Raw genomic sequence first — 18709 nt, forward strand, 5'->3', positions numbered from 1 at the left:
TTTTGTAACATGCCCGTCACTCGAATACCGTACTTCTGTAACATAACTTTGCATTCGCCGAAAAATTTAAGTTAAAGGCTTACAATGAGCTAGAGAGAAGTCTTTTTTAATGCAACTATTTCTGGCCTTTCTCTTTATGACATTTTAGAGAAAAAAAAAATTCCTTTGAAACTCTGCTTAGCACGTTGTTTTCTTGAAGCAGAACTGTAACCCCTCATGGGACAATTTGAGAAACTAATTAATTTTCATCTGCTTTTTTAAGCAGCCAAACTGCATCATGTACGCTGTCTAACCCTGCGACATATTACATCTATAGCAGGGATAAACCGAAACAAGGGGACTTCAGTTGTAACTGTGCAGACACACACAGGCACACAGACTAACAGACCGGGGTTTAGTCAACGCTCAAAAAGAATTACCTCAAACGAGCTGAAATAAATCCAAAGTTGCTTTTCCATTTTATCGCCTCACTACGCCGGTGATTACAGGAAATGATTAGGACAAAAGCCTCGGAGGAATGGCTGTGCTGTACTTTCATTAATGCCTTTGAGCACTGCGCTATGAAATTCAAGTTGGTCAATCGGCTCATGGTCTCCACAGAAAAGGTTTAGTTTCTCAGCCACAACATCCAAACATAAAGTCTTGGGAGAAAAGGCATTCAGCTGCAATGAGATGAAACACATTCCGAAAACCAATGTTTTGGTTGCTGTTCAATTGATCAAGCCACTCTACCCAAGTCTTTGTCACACTCAATTGATCAAATTAAATACACTTCTGGGGAGTTTGTTACTTCTTAATGAGGTGCTTAGTACGGGGTAACGATGGGAAAATTAACAAAACCGCAGCATCTAGGGGTCTTTCCCTGCAGTTTGTCTATTTTCTTCTACTTCAGAGATCAGGTAGGATGGAAGTGACACGTCTGGGAAGGAACTCCTGATGCCTCCCTGTCCAGCAGCACTCTGTAACTCCACCTGTGGGATTCCTAGGCATGAACAACTAGTTTGTATGAGCGGTCCCTGGGTTTCCATTAGTAGGAGGGGTCTGGAAAACCACTAGGAACTCTGCCAGGGCTGTTCAGATTCATGACTTAAAGATGCCAACAGAACCACGTCATCTGCACAAAACCAATTTTGGGTGCTGTGGTTCTGAACCGCACTCCCTTGTTTTCTATCATGATGCTATGTGCTCCTGATTATAAACTCAACACAGAGGATTGGTGAAGAAGGGGTAGCCTTGGTGGAGTCCAACCAGCACCTGGAACAACCAAGCATTGAATACGCTGTAAAAGTGACGCCAGCGCCCCCTACTGTTCACCAAACTGTCCACCACTTCAGATACCCACAACTTCTAGGTCTCGAAAGCTAACGAAGGTCACAAACAGGGGCGCAACTACATATTATTCAGGTGGATGCGAAAACATAAATTGGTGCCCCCCCCAAAAGGAAGGTATGTAAGAGTGAAGGAGCATAGAAAATGTATGGTCGCTCTATCCGTATGAGCGACCGTATGTTTACCCCCCCCTGGTGCAGCGCCCCTATGCGTTGCATGCGCTGCATACCCACTTTTTGAGCCACTGGTCACAAATATGGTGTGTTTGAATTCAGTTTCCTTAAACTCCAATAGTGTGTCTGTGAAAAACTATCTCAAACCTGTGGGCTGAAGGTCTCACCAACAAAAGCCATATATCTAAATAAGAAAAGACATTTCGACCGACGTGTAGAAGTTTGAAAACACTGTGCGCGATGACAATCATTTATGGAATTTCAGACATCACAAAAATGTGTGTCAAACAATGCCAAATTTCTGTGCTACACATGTCTCTGAAGGCTCACTTTTCCACCAGTTTGTTTACTCTTTGTTTTGCTTTCCCACACAAAACACCGCAGGATCATTAATTCTGTGTTTAGATCTGCCTTCACATATAAATGTTTTCCTTGAAGCAACCACCCACGACCTTCAGTTTTTACAGGGAAACTGCTTCGTACATGGTTTGAACGCAACCGCAGTCAAAAAAATACTGAGATCTGGGAAGTCAGGTGGTTTGTCTTCCAGATGGTTCATTATTAAGCTTCTCAGAAGTGCCTCAGAATTCACAATGAACTTGTAATTTATTGTTACAGGTTAAGAAATTGACCTGTAATCAGGGCTGACCAGTCAGTCTGGCAGAGTGGAGCTAGTCAGGAGGAAGTTGATCACATCTGTACTTGTCTTTCAGATATTAAACTATGTTCACTTCTGGTATTTATAAATGTAACCCAGATTTTAGTTAATAGATTCTTAGTTATCTCGATTCTGCTGTTTTTTTTTTTTTGTGTGTGTCTTTTTTACATTTATTGTTTTTTTCTCACTATTATGGTATATAAAGTAAGATTCCCCTCTTCTTCTGTGTGCTTCAAGCTGCCAGTCAGTTGTGTACGATGGAGAGGAAATAAAAATGTTCCCGTCCTAAAAAAGAAAACCCCAGTGAAGTAAGGTGTCTGGAATTTTCTGCTCTAGTAGAGAACAACACAGGCAGTCATCTCGAGGACTATTTGCAGATTAAGAAACTGCCATATTTAAGTGGGTCCGACACAGGAAATTGTTGAAGAAAATAAAAGGCACAAGTAAATTTTTGGACATGAGTGGTGGAACAAGCCTTGTTGATTGATCACATATTTTTCCGAAGCTGTTGCCTTCGACAGGAGAGCGGGGAGAATTCCTCCGCGTGCGATCATATGATGCATGTGTCACTTGCAAAGCATCCATTTCCTACTCCAGAGAGTCTGTCTCTGTGAAATAAAAAACTTTTTACGACCCAGATCCAAGGGGATCTTAACACCACAATAACCCCGGTCTCTTTTTCCCCCTTTTTTTTTATTTTATTTTATTTTATTTTTTACGAACACCTACGCACACGTCTTACTCAAGTTCAGACTGAACAATAACAGAGTATTGAGCTTTTCTAACAGTCTCAGAGGGCTTGTTTCCAACCTCTTAATCGCTATCGACCCATCAGGGAGATATATATCCATGACGGATCAAAAGTGATATAAGAAAAATAAATACTTGACTTTGGAGGGTTGTCTGTAACATGATGAAAAGAGGGATAATGGGAGTTTTATACTGAGTAGTTGATCCCGTAAAGAGTTGGCCCTATATACTGCTTTTGAAAGCCCCAAACAAAACCCTTGCCAGACAGTGAACAGAGGGGCAATGAGGTAGCATAGAAAAAAAAAAAAAAATAGGAGGGGTAAACTAAGCCTCCCCACATGCACTGAATGCTTATAAGACACCCCGTGCTTTTACTGCCATTACCAGCCAGCACAGCACACTTTCAATGCGCTCTAAAAATGACCCGGGTAATAACACACAACCAAGCTGAGTGCTTTGCTAATCTAGCCTTCGATCAAATATGGACTAATCCAGTACTAGGCTCATTAAATATGGAACGGGTTAAGGGTTTTGAGTTTCACAAATCATATAAGGTAGGGTTGTGAACCCAAACAAATGGATTAAAGTGACTAATGTCTAACATTAAGGCTCCTCAGGCTGGGTTTAAAAGTATGACTTATAACATGTAAAGGGAAATAGTTTGGGTAAAATTATTTATTTCTGTTCTTCAGATGAAAAAATAAGGACAACTACACCATAAATTCATGATGTTCTGCTCCATCGTGACAGGGTGCTTTACTTTTCCATGACAGTGTGACACTAAATATATTGGCAGGAAATAGACTTGTGTGATTTATGACAAATAAAAACAAAAATAACAATCCTTGTAACAACTTTGACTGACTGGTGAGGTCACCTGACAAATCCCAGTTTTGATAAATATTGAGATTATCTTTGCTTCCTTAAATGTAGGATGGACTCATTTGCTGTGATTGATAAATAATTAACCGAAGAGGTTAAAACCCCCCCCAAAATCAGTCAAATTCACTCCAGTACCTAATTTCTACTTGGTCATTTTTAGCTTGTGTTGTTGATTCCCCTCATTTTCGGACTCAACTCCTGCACGGCGAAAATATCAAGGGAAACAGCATCCAATCAGCGTGGGTGAAAACCAAAGAAAACGAGGACTGAGCGGTAAAAATGAAGATATCACAGTCCATTAACTGAGAACGGCAGATCTGTCTGGCCAACAGAGCAGTTCTCATCACTTTTTGTTTGTGCTGGGATCCCTTTGGAGACGCAAGATGCTGTTCCAAAAGAGAAAGAAAAAAAAAAAGACCATTGAAGGAATTTAAATTTGCCTCCAAACTGCCTCGCTTTTTAATGCATCCTGTTCCTTGTCTGCATTTCAGTGATGACAATCAGCATCTGGCCTTAGAAAACAAATTTGCTCCGACAATCGTAACAAGGCCAAAAAAAAGATTAGGGGTGTGGAAATCGTGGCGATGTGGTGTTGACAATCTCTACCTTGGCCACAGTTTTTGTTCAACCAGAGTTCCTGTGATAAGTCCTGACTGATAGATGCTGTTCTCAACCCATTCTGCTCTCACGGCCCCGTCTAAGACCGAACCAAGCGCTGACAGAGTCAATGGGAGGCGGAGGAAAAATAACAAGGGGTGTCTGCCAAGCCTCCCTACTGTTCTCTCTCTGTCTCTCTCTGTCTCTCTCTCCATCCTCCTGTTGCTGCCAACCCAGTGGAAAAACTTCCTCTGCTCCAGACAGTTATGAGAGGCCGAAACCACGAGAGGGATATTGATAAACGAAGATATGGAATAGCAGGCAAATAAATCACAAAACAATAAGTGAAGCTTCCACTTCAAAGATAATTAGACTCTGCTTTTCAGTTTCCCTTTTGTTCGTGTGCTTGTCCCTTGGCTCGCACAGAGTCAAAACAGCTTCTCTCTAGTCAGAAGCTGCTGCCCCATCCGTTTCGAAGGGGAAGATATTTGTGTCGGTTCACCGTATCGGCTCAACGCAGACCAGTTTCCACATATGTCATCTCGCTGTCCAGGCCAAGAGGGCTGCTACCGGTTGAGCAAAAACAAGCTTAAACTGAGCAAACAGAGCAAATGGAGCAAAAGTGCAAACCTTTAAGAATCTGCACAGAAAAAAAAAAAGTGTTTATAGATTTCACTGAGTCTGTCTTTTCTTTCTCGCTCCCCTTTTTAGTTTGAAAAAACAAATCCAGCCTATTAGTCTTGAACGATTTGGTCCAAGCCTTGATTAAGACCAGAACCTGTATTCGGTTCCCACCACCCTTCACTGCAGCTCCTCACTCAGTGTTTCACCAGAACTGGTTAGCATTCCTTCTAATGTGCGCTGAAGACTCATTGAACATTTGGGGCTGAAATTACAGATTCTAGCTAAGGAGGGGAGGAGAGGGGGGGGGGAAGAAAAGCAATGTACTTAATAAAAAACAGTCTCAAAGCCTGATTTCAAACGATAGCAGTCGCCCATTTTCACTTTCTCTGCGCCGAGAGGCATAATGGAACAAAAGACTCTGATAAGAGAAGTGTGTGCGCATGCTTCTTTGTGTGTGTTCTTGCGTTCAGGAGGTGTTGTGGATTCCTGTACAGTAAAGGGGTTGCGAGGGCGTTTGCTTCTGCTACAAAATGACTGGCATTCTCCTTCATTTCCTGTTAGCGCTGAAAGTAGTGGAGGCACATGTGCTGGCCGAGTCTTGAACAGAAATGCACAAGGAAAAGCATTACGAATCTCAGCAGAGCACAAAAAGAAAAAAAACAGAAAAAAAAAAGAAAAAAGAAAAACTTCACGGGAGCACAAAGGAAATAAACGCTGAACAGCAAATTTGCATCTTTCAAACAGACTCAGGACAGCAGGGTGGCTGGTACGCTCACAGAATGTGAACGCAACCTTAAATATATTCATCGGTTCAACATGAATCCTCCTTTTGTACACAAGGCCATGTGTTTTGAGTGAGTATTTGATGGGAAGCTGGAAGCTACACTGCCCCCTTGTGGTCACAAACTACAGAGTGTTTTACAAGCCAGGAAGGATGAGCTTGAAAGGTCATCAGTGCAGAGACAGCTGAGACCAAAGATATCCCTTCTACAGACATTCAGACAAACAGATATGGAGGGAGAAAAAAAGAGCGGGGCTGTGTTACTATGTAAAAAAAAAAAAAGTTTTCAAAGTGAGTGTTAAACTCATGTAGTTGTTTGCACTGCACAATAGCTAAAGTACACCGCGTGTGCCCTCGACAATATCCAGCGTGACTCTTGTTTGTGTACGCTCGGTCGCGCTTTGGTACTTTGCACCAGAGGCCTGAATGTGCAGTTGGTTGGAGTCTGGCATATGTGGTTTTAGAGAGAGATCGCTTGCACGAGCGCACACTTGAGCGGTGGAGACTGTGAATCACTGAAAGCCAGGAGCAAAGGTCTGCTTTATCAACAGCAGACCAGGCTGGCATCACCCATGTGCTTGTCTTTTGAAAGAAAAAGAAGAAGAAAAAAAAACAAACTACAGCAACCATTACAACAAATTGCACAAAGTAGTACTCGTTAACCTAGAATTAGTTCAGTCGAGGCAATGAGAGTTTGGGACATCAGACTTGTCACACCCCGTGAAGCATGAGATTCTTTGAGTTTGGTGTGTATTCCGTGTCACAGTAGATATAAACACCTGCAGAAACTCTTGCACTAGTTTGACTCACACACTTCTACACCTGTAGTCAATTTCTCTCCACACATGACAGAAAAATAGAGGGATGGCGCCAACTGTTTTTTTGGATGTTAAAAGTCGGGATCAATAGGCTTTTTCTTAGAACGCTTCCTGATGCAGTGACCTACAAGTTGACGCACTAACCGTCATCGTAACAGGAGTTCTTGGCAACGCCGTGTTTTGTTCCTCTTTTTTTTCTCTTTTTTTTCCCCTTTCTTCCTCTCAGAGACGTTTTGTGTTCCATATGGGACACCCAAAGACTTGGAGTCACAACTATCTGTCCTCTCTGAGTTTTTGGTGAAGGGATGTTGTTACTGAAGGAATGCAGCGTCGCTTGCCAGAGGCGTCACAAAGGATGGAATTAAGCAACAGTGGAGGAGAAATGAGAGGAGAAGAGAAAGGAGAGAAGCAAATAAGAGCAGTTATATATATATATATATATATTTCTTTTACTATCACATATTTGTGTGAGATTCGTTCTACTGAAGAGCATTTGCGTCGCGTCTGTTCTTAAACATAACCTGCTGCCTCACTGTTCTTAGACATGCCACGCCTGCTTAACATCATTATTATTGACACCCCCAAAACGTGTGGGATGAAGGAAGACCATCTAGGACCAGGGCTGGAATTTGCAGCCACAAAGAAGAATTTAGAAAGCCATTAGTTTCCAGATGACTGAGCTACGTCTATATGTGCATACATGTACCATAAGGACATTCAAACGAAGGTTGTCGAGGAGAGGTTCGGTGATCAAACCGTAGCCACGTTCTTTTTAATCTTCCAGTTTTGTACTTAGTGCACTAGCTTAGGGGTGAGCAGATTTTCTCGGGTCTTATGACTGAGATGCTGAATCTGTTTTTTATACATTTTTTTCCCCCTTTCCTGCTCTCTCCTTCTGTTTCTCTTGGCCCGGCTCACCTCAGCCACATGTGATAAAATGGAATGATGACAGGACGTGAGGATGCAAGCGGAGCCAGAGGAAATGTGAGCACAGGTAGCGCTTACCTCACCCTCTGTGGTGGGGGTGCGGGGGGGGCAGAAGGTTGGAGGGGGGTTGTAGGGCAGGTGGGTCGGGGCAGCTGTAGGTGTGCTCCTCAGGTGGGTCTCTCTCTTCTGCCGCCCTCCTTGGTTCAGCCACACGTGTCTCCCATGAGATGTGGCAGTATCAGATAGTCAGTGAACATGCAGCCAAAAATAAGGAGAGGCGTCCTTCGGGGCAAAGAGCTGGCACTCTAAACTGGTCCAGTGCTGCTGCAAGTGCAGAGAGTCGAATAGACAAAAAGGATGAAAACAACCAAAACAATAAATAAAACTCAAAAATTGGATATTCTCTGATGCAGATGAAGCAAACTCTATTTTCAAACTTTTCTTTCTTTTTTTTTTTTTTTTTTTCTGAGTCTGGAGAGAAAAATCTAAAAACAAAGTCCAACCACGTGCTTGGAAGAGACGGCGAAAGCCAGGGAGAGGATGAAAGTGAAGGACGAGGGAAAAATCCTCTCTGTGCTGTCTTCAAGCGATCCAGGCGCAGGTCTGAGGAGCACCTTCCCAATCTGTGCACTCTCACTCTCCAGGGTGGAAAGTAGGAGGGAAGGAGCAGGACAGAAGAGGGAGAGGGAGTGGAGGGAAACTCAGTGTGTCAGTCAGTCAGGTCAGGCAGGCGATCTGCAAGGCTGTGTGTTTGGAGGCTGAAGGATGTCGGAGTCCCACTCCAGGAACTTATAACCAGAGGCTGCGCACCTCTGTGCTCCAATTTCTCTGGCTTACTCTCCACCGATCCCTCTCCCACTGGCTAATTTGGGAAAAGACAGACTGGATTGTTCGTTGGGTTAACCCCCTTTTCATACAAAAAAGCAAGTGTCTGTGGGTAAAAGCAGAAAGGAAGGAGGGGAGTGTGCAGTACGGGGTGGGTCAGGAGCCGCAAAAAGAGGGGTGGGATATAGGATGATGTGAAGGGAATAAAAAAAAAAAAAAAAAGACATGAAAAAGAAAATTTAGGAGAGTCTTTTGGCCATATTCTGTTCAACTCATATCAAAGAAATCACTCCATTTCTGACGCCGTGACTTTCAAATCAGGTCAGGCATTAAACTGCCTTATTGTTTTGTAATAGAAAACATGTTACAGTTTGTGTATTGATCTGATATATTACATTACACTAGTATAACCACAGCCATGTATGTATTTTAACTTAGGGAGGGCAGTTTAATTGTATTAACTTAACCTTGTAGCTTGTGAAAAGTGTTACTTGGTCAGGATTTTAATCTCGTGGTAATTTTTATTTGAATAATTCAAACACGACATGAGGTTAACTCATGACAAAAAGCGATTTCAATTTCTGTTTTGTCACTAAATGGGAAAAGCTTTATTATTTGCCTCTAGGGATACAGCTACATTCGTATTCTGCTAAGAACACACATATGGAGCGGTTTGCTAAACTGCCAAGCTGTTTCCTTTATTGTTTTTAATATGATAATTGTATGAAATGTGATAATTGCAAGTGCAACATTTTTAATTTGGAATTTGCTATATTTCTGTAAGTTGAACTTTCACCCCAAACTCAAAATCTTTGTAGCCTCTAAAAGGTTTTCTTGAAGATTAGATTTGTATTTAGTTTTATCTTTCCAATAACTCTGAGCAACTTCCTGTGCCTGCTATCCTCAGCATGACACTGCCACCACCATGTTTTACTGTGGGGATGGTGTGTTCAGGGTTCTGCAACAATCTTAGTTTTTCCACCACATGTATTATTTTGCACGCGGGCCAAAAGCAATGTTTCATCTGCCTTCTTCATCTTATGTACGTTCTGATTGGGTACGGAGGAACCGCTAATCCATAAGTCTGAGTTAAAGATCAGATGCAAAGACTTCAAAAGGAGATCATAAAGTGCCATCAAAACCATTGGAGGAACCTAGAATACCCCATTTTTGTCCAAAATTTGTATGTTTTTAATAATCATCCAGATGTTCCAGTCGGTACTGATTTAAAAATGGCTCTGTCATCTGAGCAACACCCACCGATTCATATCCCTCGATCCGCACACACACGTCCCAGGCAGTTATCAAAAGCTGGCAGTCTCGCTGCTCTCCTCTCACTCATGTTTTGCTCAGGAAGAGCAATAAACGTCCCCAGACTGTATAATCTGCCGATCGTTGGAGCCAAAGTTGAGCTGAACTCAACTTTTCCTCACATGAGAACTTTCAAGCGATTTCTCTTACGGGGCAGGGTGGGGGGTGGGGGGCATGTTTGGATCACGTCTATTACATTTAATGGGATCGGCTGTTTAAACGCCGTCATTACGGCAGCATTTATTTGCACTTGCAGCATTTCACGTGGCCTATTCCCACAGCGTCCAAGTGGGCTTTCATTCGCTCACAGACGTCCGCGCTGAGCCGACCGAAGGTCACAGGCATTCCATTGTTCATTGTGCTGGCAAAAAAAAAAAAAAAAAAAAATCTACAGAATCTCTTATGAAAACCTATTTTGTTCGGCGACGGAGCCAACGAAATTGAATCACCTTTCAAAAATAAGCAGCAAAGGCGTCACGTCTGCGACAGGGCCGCGAGCGAACGGCTCCGTGAACACACAAAGGGTGGAGTGACCAGAAGCCCGGCCATGATGTCATCAATAGGACCCCTGTGTGGCAGTCTGGCCTGCCATTCATTCGGCTGCCAGGTGTGCGCTTCTGCGTGATCACACCCTATCAAATAAGCAGGCTCAGTGAGGCAAAAAATTGGTTGGTGGAGTCAACATGGAAAACACGAAGGAACGCCTCGGCCTCTCCAAGTCATGGCTACGCTACGGTTGCGATGAAGAATTCACCCTCTGGCTCCCGTCCCCCACCCTTCCCCAACCAAAAAAAAAACCACAAAAAAAAAACCCTCGACTCTATTGCTCTCGCACAAACACACAGATTAATGCTCACTCATACCCTTTGGTCAGAACACACGCCTCTGAAAAGTCCCCAAACCATTCTCTAAGAGTTGGTTTAAAAAAAAGAAAAAAAACTGCCTTTCACTTGCATGCTTTTACAAGGTGAAACATTCCTGAGAAAAGGGAAAAAACACCTGGTTGTCATAAGTTTTTGTTTTTTTCTTTTCCTCCTCTCTCTTCTTCACTGCACTTTTCTCTTTCTCTCCATTCCATTAGTAAGAGAGAGAGAGAGAAAAAAAAACACAAACAGAGGCAAATTTACCGACTTGAAAAGCCCTTCCCGGAGAGCCGCTTTGCCACTGATGTTCGACAAACGCAGGCCAAAAATAAGTTGTGAAAGGCAGGTTGGCGTCACAGATACACTCCACCCTTCACCGCACCCGCTGTCGACGAACATAGGTCCACTGTGTTTCAACGTATGGGGGTCTGTTCTGCTCCGAGGTGGTGTGTTCAGGGTGGAGCGGGTTTGTTTGGGGGGGAAGGGGGGGTGCGTTGGATTGTGTGTGTGTTCCTTAAGAGGGTTACTTGAATGGTTGGAGTGTGCAGGGTGGGTGGGGTTGGTTGTGAGTTTGATCAGAATTGGGTTTTTGGCTTTCACTTGACCTCGTCGTCCCAGTACACCCAGTGAGGCACGACATGAAGGCAATTGCGATGTTAATGGTGTTACATTAAATGATTACTGCTGGTAATATTTTATGGTATTTTATGGTCAGAGATCTTAAGGACACCTTGCCAATTTATGTATACTTGTTTCTATTCTGTCACGTTACATGGAACAACTTAAATCAATTTTCTTGAAATTTTACATGATAGACCAGCACCAGGTAAATGATAATGATAATTGTTGCGTGGTTTTCAAAGACTTAGTTAGTCCTCCTAAGTCAATATCTGCAGATAAACTACAGTTCCAAGTCTTTTTAAAGTCTCTAGCGGCTTTGCACATCTAGAGAGGCAAACCTTCACGTAGATTGTGCATGTAGATTTTCCATTTCTTTTCCATAGGTTTAAATCTGAACTGTGGCTCTCCCCGTCTTCAGTTTCAACCTCTGAGATTTGTTCTTCCAAAATTCCTTTCCATTTAGCATCTTCTTATCAACACTGACTGGTTTTGTTGTCCCTGCTTAAGAACATTTAAATTAAACCTTTATCCACCACAGCCTTTCTCAATTACATTGACAAGCAAAGCCGTATCGCCGTAGCTTCTCCAGAGTTCATATGGTCCTATTTGGTATTTGTCTGATTCTTCCAGTTTGGGCGGAGGGACGTTATGCCAAACTCTTTCCATTTTAGACAGTGGATTGAACGGTGATCTGTGAAATGCTCAAAGCTTGGGACATTGTTTTAAACTTCTTCACCAAAAAAATAGTTTGCTAAACAAATGCAATAAATCTCGATCGTGATTGTTTGTTTTCTTTCATGAGTTCATCCAGACTCTGGTGGAGATTTTTTTTAGAACATAACAGGAAAAGATTCTGCCGTTTTGATCTTAATGATGCTTTATGTACAAAAATGTGAAGGTATGACAAGTTGCTGTTGTTTTTATTAGTTAGTAATATAGTCGGTGGGGTCTAAAACAAATGCACGCTACACTTCAATAAAAAAAAAAAAAACATTGTTGGTTTTGTCCATAGAATTCGGTTTGTGATTTTGATGCGAGGAAAAAGGTGCAAGACGTCCTGACCTGTCAGCGAGGCGTGACATTTAATGCGCTTTTCTTCATTCGAGCCATTTTCGATCACACGAGCTGCAAAATTTCTGGCAAGAAAGGTCGGAGTTAAAGGTTCAAGCAATGACAGGCGGAGAACGGCAGCTCTCATTCCTCGACATTTCAGTAGAGCAGCTTTCTTGCAGGTCGATCTCTGATCCACCTTCCTGCATTCTAACCCTTACAGAGGAACCACTGTAGACAAAGATCGCGCCGCCATCTACCCGCCGTAGCCTGCCAAGGGCCGGCATGATTCCCAAAAGAGAATAGGAAGAGAAATGAAGACAATAAAATATGACGACGTACTTCAAACATGATTTCATGAAATGTTGGACATTCTTCTGTGGTGGATGTGGTGCTCTGCCACTGACTGACAAAAGGGACGTGGAGTGCGGCCGGGGCTGACGCGAGGGCGCATGACACGACGAGCACCGGGGACGTTGGGAAAACGGACAGAGCAGGTAGAGGAAGAAAGAGACGGTTTTATTTGGCGAGGCTCCTCCTGGCGCACTTGACGCATACTCTTTGGTTTCCTCTCGGGTAATCATTTGACACTGATAAAAGAGAAAGGAGACGGGAACGGTATGGAGAAAAAAGGATGACAGTGTTTCCGCCCTGGGAAAATGCTCTCAGATGAGATTAGAGGACAGCTGGGGTAATTCTTCTGTCTGTGGAGCTGAGAAAGACCAGACAGAGGAAAACAGAGGAGAGGAAGAAGAAAAAGGGGAGTTGCACTGTCTCGAATGTGCGCGTTCGAATTTATTTACATGCTGCAGATTAAGAAAGGAGTCCTATATTAACAACAACAACAACAAAAAAAAACCCCGGCTCCCTCTTTCTTTCCGGCAGGTTATTGTCGTCCTGGGAGGTCCTTTTGCTTAAAGAGCTGAAGTGTTAATAATAAGCAAGCAGGAGTCAAATGTCAGGTGTTTGAGTATGAGAGGGAAGTACAAGCAAAGAAAAGGGAAGGAGGACTTACTGTATTGTAATAAATGACAGACAGGGGAAAATGCGAATGTGTGTGTGCATGTTTGAGGTTAGCCTTGCGTACCAGTGGATATACTAATCAGCTGAGCTGGTGGGGAGATGAAAGAATGTGAGGAATATTTACTGGTAATTGTTTCCAGAGTGCAACAGTGCTGACATCTCTCAAATAGAAAGATGTATACGTGCACGTACGTACGCTGCCTTCCAAAAGCATTATAAGCCCTAAAACCCAAACTTTGTGGTATTTTATTGAGGTTTTATGAGAGACTAACAAAAGGTGTAGTGAAAGAAAGAAAAAGGATAACAAAATTTCTATTAAGGAGAACTAGTTGCAATAACATCACACGCCTATTTGTTATGAAGAATGAGAGTTGAAAAGAAGTCACAAAAAATAAAAAAATAAAAAATCCCACACGCGTTGTGCTTCATTAGGGACTCGGCAAACATGTGGAGGAAGTTGTTCTGGTTGGACGATCAAAACTGAATCTTTTGGCCACCATTTGAAAACTCCCACGGGGAACTGAAAACTGTTACTGCACGTCACGCTGCACCCACTGGCTAAGGGGTTTAAAATGGTGGTGGCAGTAACATGATGTGGGAAGGCTTCACTTCAGAGCTTCGGTCGTGGCAGAGATCAAAAAGTTCTTGTTTCTTAAAGTGGTGGAGGTTCCTTCCTTGAACTCCTCATTCTTTTTCGTCTTCTTAGAACCAAATGGGGCTAAAGCAGAACATGTTGGGTTCCTGTGCCAGACTTGATGATTTCACCCCACTGCTTCTCCGCCAAACATGGAGAAGCAACGTTCAGCTTCTATGCAACACAAATCAGGACCAAACTTCCGGAAAACTGCAAAACAATTGAAACACCGAGTTCCTTTAATTCATAGCTTTAAACTCACATATTTAGAGTTGCTTTTGATTGGCAGGAAGTGGAACGTTGACTAACATATTTGATGTTACTTGATGATTTTCATGTTGGCATTTGACAAAAAGTAATGGGTATTGCTCGTTTCGTAAAGCACTTTGAACTGCCTCGTTACTGAAATGTAATATACGAATATACCAGGCTTCACTCCACCTCACAAGTATGTGGTGAGTGGACATGTGATGTGGATTGTGCAGGACTCCATCTAAAGAAGACCATTACCAGACCCGCACCGTTTGAGGTCAGATTGCCAAAACCCTGGCAAAGCTTCAAGGTGCTTTAGTTCTAGAAACCGCTTGAGTTCTTCGGAGCACCCCTCTGCAAACAAACCAGGATGTCTGGGCACTGCGGCTGGTGCACCCACTGCGAGACAGAGGGACCAACATGAGAACCAGAACATAGATAAGGAAACTGTTCCTGCTGTTGGCGGCGGTAAACGAATGCCCGGCTGGCACCATCCTGAAGGGCCGGCTCCTGCTTCCTCTTGGCATTTTCAATTGTTGGTTTCACTGTTAGTGTGAGATAAGTGAGACGCCACTCCTGGGTTATGTCTACTTTTCTAGGCACTATTTATAAGCCACTTCACCATAGCAAAGCCAAGAACACGGGGTATGTGCAGAAGCAGAAAGGTCAGTCATAGGAAACAAGAATCTAATGAGATTATTGCTGAGGTTCTTCTAAATCCGTGAAACCGACTGTTATTATTCCACATTTTCATATTTTTGCTTATCTGGAGGTTATTCTCCAAGACAGACATTTTGCAAATGTAATTTCCCTGTCCACCAAATTAACTTTCAACTTGGCAGCCTTCCATCTAGACTCACATGCTTTCACGTAAAAGCAACACACCCAGAAATCTTTGCCTGACTGATGAGCGCGTCACTCTGTAAGCTATTCGACGATTTCCTCGCTCCCTTTTCATGAAAAACTCTTCTCAGTTACCCGTTCCTGACAGGACAACGAGAACATCCATCTTTATCAAACAAAGAGAAAGACAGAGAAGCGCTGAAATCTGTGTTGTTATAGTTTTTTGGAAAAAAAAAAAGAAAAAGAAGAATTTTTTTTTTCCGTTTCAAAAAATTGGAGCCATGGGAGCAATTTCCCTCAGTCCAGCGGCAACACAATCCCTCAACTCAAACAATCAGATTAGAATAAATAAAGTTAACTGCTGGAGTTTGGATATCTCTTTGGAACATCCAAAAACTCCACCCCAGTCAGATATGAAGGACTGGCAATGCGGTATAAAGCTGTGCAAAGTTCACTTTTCCCCCCAAGTTTTTCAGAAATCTGGAGTTTTTACATTTTGACAATCACAGCTTTCCTTCTGATTGAGTCTCTTGACAATCAAAGAGATGTACTTAACACAGGGGCTCACCGTGATTATTTTTATGATACTCGAAGGCACATGACATACCAGAGCATATATGTGCTCTGGTATGTCAATGAAGAGAGTTACCTTGTGGAGATCTTTGGAGAGATGGCCGCAATGTCACAATTCCCATCGGAAAATGAATGTGGATGTCGAAGAGACACTGCTAGAGATGTATTTTCAGTATTTTATTAAATATAGTGGTGATACAAATACACAATTGAGCCCATATAAGACCGTGTGCATGCAAAACAGAGAACTCCTCTTCAAAGTGGCACCTTAAATTAGGAGAAACTGAGAGAATTTCACTCCTGTTGTTTCTCTGGTTACCTACACATGATAAATCATCTATTTCACTAAAGCAATGTTTCACAAATATCCTATGACAATAATAACTATAAGCTGTAACACCTGCACACTGGAACTTTATGGCAAGTCAAAATAACACTGAGTTGGACGCTGAGTGTACTCATCCCATTGAGTACACTTGGCAAAGGCTATAAAGGAAATTCTTCCAAACTCTAGTTCTGTGTACAAATCACACAAAACTCGATAGGCTTATTTTATAATGCCATTGTGCCATTTCGCCAAGAAATGCTCACCTAGATGCCATGTTTGCCCCGTAATCATCTTTTTCTTGAATCAAGACTGCTGACCGTAACCGAGCCGACGAGGCCTGCAGAGTTTTATGTCAAGTTCAGGGAGAAATCCGGCATCCGGCTGCTCTCCGCCATTGTTCATAGTAGTCTCCATTTGTGGATAAATGCTCTCGATGTGGTTCACTAGAGTTTCAAAGCCACACAGGCGAGTTCGGAACCGGTTCCAGAAATGCATTTTAATAACTTATTCACTCATTTGTTCTCGAATTTCTTTCATTCGGGTCATAATGTTTTGCCTGGTGAGATCGTTTGACCCATTTCACGAAGACGAATCCTCCGATGATGCCTGCAACATGGCTAGAGAAATCGAACAAGGTGGATAGTTAATTTTGTTCACATAGATTAGTGTCATTATGGTTTAGAAATAGTTTCCTTGTGAAAAATAAAATAGTTATTTGACAACTGATGGCAAACACTTTTATGGGATCAAATAAAGAAAAAGTTTAAAAGCTCTGAAACCCCAAGACTCCCAACCATATAAAAAAAAATGGCTAAAATAATGAAAAAAAAAAACAAAACAAGGCAAATCAACAACTTGATCTCAGAAATCAAAAACACTGAAGAAGGATGGATGAAACATTCGGTTTTCAAATGACATAATGATGCGGGGTTCTCTAGCTGCAGGCATGGAAAACCACGAGTCGTCTTGTTTTGGCTTTGGAAACGCTTACGTGAAATAACACTGTATCTGGACAAAGTTAACGGCCTTTTTTTCTTGTACATTTAACAGGTGGATTTCTTCACAGACACCTGAATTATTCCTGACTACCTCACAGATAGACCACAGCTCATGGAACGGCTGCGGTCAAGTTACAGGCAGAAAGGTCAGTCTGTCATCTACAGAAGGACTCATATGACTCAGTTTGATGACTCAGTGTGGAAGCAATCACCTCATCTTTAAAGTAAACAACACAAAGAAGATGATTGTGGGTCTTTTAGGGAGTTCACCAAGACATCAAGCCGGCCTGGAAATCCACTTTTTAAGGGTCGTATGGAGCGGAGTCAGCCACCGCCATCTATCAAAACAGCTCAACAGAAACATAAATGAGAGCTTTATATTCGCCCTCACTCAGCACATAAGGGTTTATTCAGCACTTAAGTGGCAGGAATAAAAAGTAATTCTGTATGAATTAAAAAAAATAAATAATTATATCACTGTATCTCAATTTAAAGAGACAATTTCTCAACGAAATGTCTTGAAAGGTGGAGACTGCGTTCTTTAGGGTTCAGAGAGTTTTATTTGGTCCTGAGTAACTTTTAGAATCTAATCAGTTAAATATTAATGCTCTAAGCACTGTTTTCATGTCAGAAACGTTGAACTCATTGTCAGTTCTTTGCTTTCTAGTTAAAATTGTTTTGTTTCTTACATTCATAAGCAGATTTACTAGCTCGAAACGAACATATTTAACGTTTGACTGAGCAGATGAATATACATAAGTCTGTGTTTTTCTTTTTTTCACTTTGGAATCAAGATGTTTTTTTTCCCTACTGGACAGAAAAATGTATGCCTTCAGTTAATTTTGATTAAATTCGTACACAATGATTTCATGTAAATTACACAAATTGAACCACCTACATATGTTTTTAATATGTTGTCTTCAACTAGACTTTAACTGCAGTGAAATAAGTAAAGATAAACAGAATGTGCTTCTTTCTATGCAACAAGAACGAGAATAAATAAATGATACCTCTGCGCAGGGCGCCAGCGAGTCTGTCTGAAGAAAACCTGTTGAGGCCCAGTCATATATGAAACATATTTATCTTTTCCTTTGACTATAAATGTAAACCCTTCAACTGTAAGCAGCTCAGTACATTTTGCACCACAAATACTGGGAGTAATCTGATATGTATAAACAGCTGAAACAAGAAGTTTGCATACACCAAAAGACGCATACACATTTTTTTCCCCTCACCGTTTATGGTTCAAAAGTCAATTATCCCTGATAATGAGCAAATGTATGTAAACTTATGAATTAAAAAAATAAGAAATTATTTTGGGAATTATAACTAACCTAAAACAAGGCAAGATTTTCATGATTTAACTTCAGATTGTGAGAAAAAAAAGATTTCCACTTATATATATATATTAGCTTACTGCAGTACTTGTGGAACAAAATGTACCAAACTGCGCACGGTGGAAAGATTAACATCTACAGTCAAAGGAAAGATAAACACTGTCATATAATCTCACTGTTCTCTGTTGTCCCGGCGCTAACAGCATCTTCGTGCTAATGAGGTCTCCTATAGACAGGGAGCCTGGTTTGACTTGCTGTGGTGAAGAGAAAACAGCTTGAAATATTTTTCTCCTGTAATTCATAGTGCCTGGACAGTTCCAGAACGTGTGCTAATGAAGCCGGGGTCTGTCACCATTAATCACGGCGCGGATTTACTGAAGGAGCTATCTCGATGCAGGTGCAGGCTGTGTAATATCAGTAATTCAGCTGCAACAATCGGAAAAGAAACAGACATTTTCCAAGGGCCCTTTTTTTTTTTTTTTTCCTTCTGTTCCCAGACGCGACTGTTAATC

The 18709-nt window shown here is 42.0% G+C and overlaps 1 protein-coding gene across 2 annotated transcripts in view; it reads right to left on the reverse strand.

The window, feature by feature from the left end:
• Positions 1-8709, reverse strand: part of col8a2 (collagen, type VIII, alpha 2) — a 49406-nt gene extending 40697 nt beyond the window's left edge. The window contains exon 1 of one of the 2 annotated variants that reach the window (XM_088010133.1): positions 7623-8709. The gene's annotated coding sequence lies outside the window, so the exon portion shown is untranslated. Of the gene's footprint in view, positions 1-7617 lie in introns of both variants that reach the window. The other variant, XM_088010132.1, reaches the window with a different exon arrangement.
• Positions 8710-18709: the final 10000 nt, after the last annotated feature.

This window comes from Poecilia mexicana, unplaced genomic scaffold (genome assembly GCF_051168715.1).
Source record: "Poecilia mexicana isolate PSO_F unplaced genomic scaffold, ASM5116871v1 scaffold_11, whole genome shotgun sequence".
NCBI classification, from domain to species: Eukaryota; Metazoa; Chordata; class Actinopteri; order Cyprinodontiformes; family Poeciliidae; genus Poecilia; species Poecilia mexicana.